This window comes from Centruroides sculpturatus, unplaced genomic scaffold, assembly GCF_000671375.1.
Source record: "Centruroides sculpturatus isolate CEXI.00-Female unplaced genomic scaffold, Cexi_2.0 scaffold51, whole genome shotgun sequence".
Classification (NCBI taxonomy): Eukaryota; Metazoa; Arthropoda; class Arachnida; order Scorpiones; family Buthidae; genus Centruroides; species Centruroides sculpturatus.
Genome location: NW_019384329.1, coordinates 350994 through 359335, shown reverse-complemented (window position 1 = coordinate 359335; position 8342 = coordinate 350994). Strand labels below are relative to the sequence as shown.

Below are 8342 nucleotides of genomic sequence, written 5' to 3'. Positions count from 1 at the left end.
ATGTTAAGCCTAACAAAAATTTTTTAAAATAATAATCGTCGCTATTGTATCGTTAAAAATTAGAAAATTAAGCTTTGTTTAAATACTGGCTCCCTTTCATGGTCGAATGAGTGTTGCCAGCTAAAACACGTAAAAATAATATTAAAGTAGCCAAGACATAGCCAAATATTGTAGCGCCACATCACTAGCGGACATTTGAAATTTGCCGACTAGGATTGTCGGTTAACCGAGGGGTCGGTTGATCGGGGGGGCGGATAATCGAGGTTCTACTGTAGTATGTGTTTTATTGTAAGAGAACAGTTGCAATACTGGCATACTGGCTGCTCGGTACCCTTCAAAAGGTATTGATGAGTCAACTGAGTATGCCCAATTCTCAAATGAATAATAACTTCAGATCTCCTGTCATAGGATTTCTTGTGTGTCCAATTTTCTATCATTGGTTTGATCTCATATAGTTTATTGTGGACTTGTGCATTCCAAACATTTTGCCATCTTTCCGCTAGTCGTTTTTTTAACAACTAGCTTCAAATCACCTCCTTCAATAAACATTGTATGCTGAGAAGGACTTGCTGACTTTGCAGCTGTGTCAGCTTCTTCATTTCCTCTTATACCTACATGGCCTGGGACCCAACAAAATTTTATACAGAGATTCCTCACAAGAAGATGGCAAATCAGATTTTAATCACTGTACAGTGAGAACTAGGTTCAGATTAGATCAAAGCCTGAAGTGCACTAATTGAGTCAGTGTAAATCATGCAGCAACAATGACCTTTCCTATTTATTTACTTTAAAGCAAATATATTGCCTGAAACTCCGCAGTGAAAATGGAAGAGTTCGGTGCTATTTGTTCTGCCACAATTTCATCCTGGCAAACAAAGGCTGAGCCAACGTAGTTATCCAATTTAGATCCATCGGTGTATATAGGAATTAAATTCCTGTTACAATGTTGAATGTCTGCGAAGTGCTGTCTATAGATGTAATTTGGCGTGGTTTCTTTGGTAAACTGCTTTAAGCTTAAGTCGACATCTATTGCTGAGGTTGACCAAGGTGAAATACTATTAACCTCAACCTGTGAGATGTTGCTTGTGTCCAAGTCAATCATGCTGCTTATATTCTTCATTCTTATGTTGAATGTAGGGACGCTACTCGTTCGAGCTGCAAATAATCTTTTCAGCTGAGTATCTGAATAATCAGCTAAAACTTTCTTCTGCAATTTCTGTTTAATGTAATAAAAAAGAGACAACTGCTCTCTCCTAAAAGATAGTGGCGGCTCATACGCATCCACGTACAAACTTTGGACAGGAGAAGTTTGAAAAGCATCAGTGCACAAATGCAATGCTTGATGGTGAATTGGATCTAGCATCCAAAGAGTAGATTCTCATGCAGAGCCATAAACAATGCATCCATAGTCCGGCTTTGAGCAGACATGGCCCTATAAATCCTGAGCATAGAACATCCTGTCTGCTCCCCAGGATGAGCAGCACAGTACCTTTAAAAGGTTCAAAGATTTTAAACATCTATTCTTCAAGTTGCGCAAATGTTGTAAGAGTCAGTTTTTGATCAAATATAACACCTAAAAACTTAGCCTCCTTGTCCATTGGGATTTTAACATTATTTAAGTGAATTTTTGGATCTAGGTACAAACCACGCCTTCAGCGAAAGTGGATGCACGAGGTCTTCTCTGTGTTAAAACTAAAACCATTGGTCTTGGACCAATTGTCTATGCGATTTAGGGAGGTTTGCAGTTGTCTCTCAATGAAACTCATGTTACTAGACTGACAGGAGATTTGAAAGTCATCCATATACAGAGTATGTTTGACACTAGGTGGGAGACAGTTAGCTATGCTGTTAATTTTAATTAGGAACAGAGTCACACTCAAAATAGAGCCTTGAGGAATGCCTTCTTCTTGGGCAAAAGGCCTAGATAGTGTGTTGCCCATCCTAACCTGGAATCTTCGATTCTGTAGGAAGCCTTTTATAAAAATTGGCAAATTACCCCACAATTTGAATTGGTGCAGATTAGGGTTTCTCATTTCCCGGTATTTTGCTTGTCCCAGGATCCCGGGATAAAAGTGAACTGTTTCCCGGGATCCCGGGAAATCCCGGGATAGAATTAATTATTTTTAAGGTATACAAAATATCTTGAAATCAAATGATATAATTATTTTCCATTTTTTAAAGTAATTTTAAAGTTTTGTAACCTCCAAAATCATATTAATAATGCTGTGTTAGGTCTATAGGCCTATAATAAAAATTACCTTTAAATAACGTAGAAATTTTCACAAATAGAAAAAAATTAATTAAAGTTTGCTGGAAACTGCATACAACAACAACAAAAAAAATGTTTTGAATTGAGTTAAAAATTAAAAAAATGAACTTCTAATTTAGAAGGTAATTTTCGTTTTTTAAATAAAATATAATACAAAATATTGCAAACTTTTATAAGATTTTAAAAAGCAAAGATGGTCAATACTCCGATAACTCACTCTAATTCTTATTTTAGTAATGAAAAGTCTTGCCACCGAGAATGCCCTTTCCGATTCAATTGATGTGATTGGAATAGTGTTTAATGCATTTAAGAGAAGACAGATATTATGTGTTTTTTCACCTGTAGCCTGGAAGCTTTCGAGTTCGTTTTCGAGATTGTAGTACTTCTTTCGCTCTCTAGTATTCTTGATTTGTCTACCTTGGCTGCTTTAATAGCGGCATCAAGCTTAGAGCTCGATAATTCGGCAATTCATTTGGCTTTAATAATCAGGTTTATGAAGAAAAACTTCATACTTGCAGACTTTGTACTCGTTTGTATCCTTGCCCAATTTGCACAATCTGGCGTCAGGCATTTATTGAAGCTACTGGGCATGGTTAAAACTCAAGACAGCGTAAGCACAATTATTCCAGATATTACAGGTTCCGACAAGTAAAGAATTTTTATAGTCATGCCACAAATAAGCTATATATTGATTATTGACCATTTGTGACATGCTATAACGAGCAAAAATTTAAAAAAACTAATAGGTAGGTTTAAAATTAATAAATACAAATGTATTCTGGCAGTGAATGAGTTAATTATGCTTTCTATTTGCAAAACTCTTCAACCTTAACACAAAATAAGAAAAAAAGTGAATTTTTAAAAAATTTGCGGGATTTCCCGGGATAAGAAAAATTTTCCGGATTAAAAAAACAACCGGGATCCCGGAATCCCGTTTCAGAAACCCTAGTGCAGATCTGTATTGCCAGCAGCAATCGTAAGCCTTCTCTATATCAAAAAACACAGACACTAAGTGCTGTCGTCTAACATACACTTCGCATGTGGATGTTTCAAGGTTAGCTAAATTGTCTGTGGTTCTTCTGTTCTTACGAAATCCACTCTGATGTGGTGAAAAGTAGTTCTTTGCCTCTACGAGGAACATCAGGCATCTGTTTACCATTCTCTCAAACAGTTTACACAGGCAACTTGTCAGAGAGATTGGCCTGTAATTAGAGGGATAGATAGCCTCCAAGAGTCAGGAAAAGTATGTTCTGTCCATATTCTGTTAAACAGATTCAGAAGGTTATTAAGGGAATTGTCAGACAGATTTTTAATTATGCTGTAGTGGATTTTATCCGGGCCTACAGCACTGTTCCCCGAATGAGAGATTGCTGTATGTAGTTCTATGCTGATGAATGGCACATTATATTCCTCATCAGATGGGGAGTGAAAGTTTAAACACTGTTTTTCACTTTGGGTTTTATAAACCTGAAAATTCCTTGTATACATAATATTGCTGGATGAATAGGAAAATGTTTTGCCCAACGTATCAGCAATACTCTGTATATTGCTGATTATTGTGACATTATTTTCCAGCATGGACAGAGAGTGAGAATGGATTAATTTTATGGATTTTATCCCAGACTGTTTTTGAGCTGGACGCCAACTTAACTTTCTGTTCTTTAGCTTTACCAATGTTGTACGTAATCTTAGGTCTTTTCAAGGTGTCTTCAAGACTGTCTTGCCTGTTGATCTCTCTTTTCGATCTCTCTGGGTTCGCAGTCTCTTCTCTCGTTCTTCTCTGGTCTAGAACCCTGCCTTATACATCCGTCCTCTCCAAGATCTTGCCGAAAAGTGTCCTTGTTACACTGACTGTTTTGCCCCAAGCATCTTCAACTCTTTTGTTCTATCAAACTTCCAAGAATGACTAATCCCACCCAAGGGCACTAACAGTTCAGAGTGAAGATTCCAAGAAGAGTTTAGAAACAAGTGAAAGCAGAGTATTAAAATAAAATTAAAGACATGTACAATATTATGACTGATGGCCACAGTAGAATGTATTATTATGAGTGTAGCTTTTACCAATGACATAAAAAAATATGTAAAATAATGAATATTCCAAGAATATACATACTATTATTTTTACATTTTTCACATAACTAAGGGAGTTAATTGATTTGGCAAGTGAAAATAAAATAATTAATATCTTTGAATTCAATTGAAAAAAATTGTTATTATTGAAAAAAATTTATCATTGTATGTTGCTTATTAAAGGGTTTTAGAAAAACTCAATGATAAATGCTGTAAATTTACAAACTTCTCAAATCTTTTTCTCACTTAGTTCCTTTCACATACCATCAAGAAATAAGAGTCTCATGGCAGAGAATTTCTGTAAATTTTCTAAGTTTATACTTATTGTCCTGACCATTTATTTTATCAAATGTAGATAAATGTTCTGTCACTATTATTAATATTATTATTATCATTAGTGTGGTTAGTTTTAAGTATTAATAATAACACTATCAACCTATCATATCAATTTGTTCTTAAGATTTTATAATAACTATATTTAATAGGAGGAATGAATTTCAACAGGTTCATCACATCTCTCTTCTTTTCTCTTGTCACAGTTCTGCTCATAGGATATAAGAAAGTCTGGTCTACATTTTTTTAAAACTGCTAGTCTACCTGCTACATGTAGACTTTTTAATATTAGTGGCATCAAATTCTGCATCTTTGTTAATCAATTTTTTGGTAATTGATGCTGTATTGTATATGAATATAGAGAGTCTTCCAGAAAGAATGCTACCATTTAAATTATTCTATTAATGTTAATTATTATGCAGTACATCGTAACGTATTTTAAAATTTTCGAAAAACACCAAAGTTTCACATTTGTCCATCACAATTTCTGAATGTATGCACCTTGTATTATGTAACACACATCCAGCTAATACTTAAATTCTTCCTAAGCTCACTACGGCATATATTTGTCCCTCCTCGCAAAATAGCCACAATTCTACGGCTTGTCAAGATAACTTTTATTACACTATGACAGGCAATTCTGACTTTGCAAACTGCAGAATACAAAATGTCTTCTCTGCTGCAGAATTGCCATTTTCATTTATGATGCTTCCTAGAAGTAGTACGCCTAGATGATAAGATGGTTGGATGCAAATGGGAGACGAAACTTGGACAGTTACTCTATTGATTGGAATGCATCTAATATAATTAACATAATTACAGCAATTTAAAATGGTAGGAACTCATTTTGGAAGATCCTATATACACACACCTAAAACAATGATTTTTACATATTATATATTTTAAATAGAAAGTGTCATCTTATATTTCATTATTTTCAAATTCAATGACAAACGTTTCCTAGAAAAATTGGCCTTGTAATTTTATATCCCTGTTTATGTAATTTCATACTTTGATATAAAGAAAGCGTTGGTCAGAAAAATATAAAATATCGATTAATGATTCGTTTATGATGTAACAAAGAAAAAAGTCTATCGTGATTCAAGATATTCATACAGAAACTAATTTCGTGTAATTGAATGTTGCAGTGTACAGTTTAGAATTCCTTTCTTCGTTTCCAGGAGTGATGAAAATTGATATATCTTAACAAACATTCGTGTGCTTGTACGCACGCTGTTTAGTAGGTAATTACTAGATAATTTATTAAGGTTTACTGTTGTAATTTTTTTATCATCTGTCTAACTCAAATATAGAAACTATTTTATTATCTATGATGACATAAGAAATTTACAAGTTGTAATATATATTTATATCATTATCTATACTTAATACTAATTATACAAATTATGAAATGCTATTTTTAGAATTTGAATGACAAATGAGTAATAAGCTTTTTCATTTTGCTATTAATTATTTCTTAATTTTATGTGACATTTTAACATTTTGTATATTATGACTATGAAAATTTTTTGGGAATAGTGTAGAATATGTATATATATATAAGTTATATAAAATAGAAATTAAAAAATTAGAGAATTTGACATATAGTTTCTTGCCTTGAATAGTTTAAAACACTGACACACAACCACCTTCAAAATAATCCCCCTGGGCCAACAATACACTTACCAGTACAGTAATACCTCGAATTACGCGAACCCGGAGTTATGCGATTTTCAAATCTCGTTGATTCGTCTTTTGTTTGAGCGCCACGCAACTCTTGATTACTCCCTCCCCACACACTATTGTTCAGCTTACGTGTTCGGATGTGTTGCACGGAATCGACACAGCTACAATTTATTTTGTGTGATTTATTTCTGTGTTTGTTATATTTACGGAGACTTGAGAGACTCTATGTGGTGATTTCTTGTAACCGTGAATGAATCAAAAGAAGAGATAAGATTAACGAGAACATTTATTAGCTTACATACATCCGACTTGGATTTTACACAAATTGCGAAATTATACCCCGACTTATGCAAATTTGACTTACGCGGTTATCACTCGGTCCCACCTAGCGTGTAAGTTCGGGGTATTATTGTATTCCTACAACTTCTGGAGGCATTGCTGTAAGCCATCTTTTGCAGCCATCCATAATGGAGTAATGGAGTAAAAGCATGCCTCCTGCAATGCTTTTACTCCATTAGTTTATTTCTGAGGATAGAACAGTGAATGAGAAGCATTATATGGACATTTTATGTTGTTTGTATAAATCCATTTGTTGTGGCAAAATGGTCAATGGTTCTTGTCCTCACATTGGTCCATAATGGTTTTGCCTAAGTGGAACTGTGATCTTGCATAAAGCTGCTGCTTCAGAACATCTTGCTTGATACCTAACCTAAAAACCATCAATTGTCACAACCGAAACCTTGTGAGAATACTCTCTAACTTTATCAACTGTTAATACAGGAACATAAACATAACTCCTTGTTCTACAGGAGGGAACTTCCTAATGATAAACCTTTACATGTTCTTTGCTTGTAATTCAATTTTTGTCTTCATTTAGTTTCTCTTCACGCTCATTATCCTTTCAATAAAATCCAAAATCTTTTCTAAATCTGTTTGTTATGTAGTTCAGAATTTCTTGATGATATATTCAGATGACTTTTAACTGGTAGCTGAACCTCTATTATACAGCTCGCCAACTGCATTGCTTTTGTCTTCCATTGGGTCTATACCTTCATTGCATTGTACTTGTATAATAATTAATAATGATGAGATATTTTCTTCATGGTTTTAGCATTATCCACTTTCTCTTACTAGTACTTATCTTTCATTTGTGGAAAAACACTGCTTTTGCAGAAACATGCCTGTTTTTCTCTACTGTTTGCAAAGTCTCCATTTCAACAGATTAGCCAATCAACTTTGATTAATTTTGATGTACTAATTGATCAATATTAAATTACAGGAAACAATGAATGCTTTTCATACATTGCGCACATTGTCAAGAGGATGAGCCTGTTTTTATGTGAAAGTAGACACAGTTTGTCTTGTACTTTCTCAACATTTAAGCAGCCATTATATAGACCACTTAGGCAAACTATTATATCATATGATTTATTTCATTCTTTGTCTACTGACATCTGTAGAATGCGCGAATTTGATAGTTAGCCCATAACAGTATATGGCTGCCATTTAATTTACTAAATTAAATCATTACTCAATTATATTTTAATCGCATCTTTATTCATTTCCACTATTAATACAATGAAAATGCGATTTAAAAATGTGAATAAATACTTTTGTTCCTTATTAGAATCAAATTTCAAAGTACTTACAAAGTAATTTACATTTAGATGCAGTGTGTAGCGTCTGTGTAATCCAAAACAAGTTGGTAGACGAACGGACAGCAATTGGTTAGAAAACGTACGTTTTATTTAAAAAATTCTTAATTCATATGCATTTTGGGTTGGCTTATATTCCCAACCCCTCTTCAGTGCTGTTAAGATTACACAAAAAAATAATAATTTAAGGTTAGTTTTACGACATTGGCTAGTAGGAACATAACTAAAAACGCGAGGTGATGATAACATAAAAATGCTTACTTGACATATAATGGTACAGCATAGATGTATTTTACAAAATTTTTAATTACATAGTAGTCCACCATTTC

General features: G+C 33.8%; 1 protein-coding gene across 3 annotated transcripts in view; it reads left to right on the top strand.

Annotated features, from left to right (window-relative positions):
• LOC111629160 (ubiquitin-conjugating enzyme E2 W-like) overlaps window positions 1-8342 on the top strand; it is a 49319-nt gene that overhangs the window by 30090 nt on the left and 10887 nt on the right. Inside the window, exon 1 of one of the 3 annotated variants that reach the window (XM_023373052.1) lies at window positions 5743-5916. The exons of the other annotated variants lie outside the window; for them this stretch is intronic. The gene's annotated coding sequence lies outside the window, so the exon portion shown is untranslated. Of the gene's footprint in view, window positions 1-5742; window positions 5917-8342 lie in introns of those variants that run through there. 3 annotated transcript variants of the gene reach the window in all.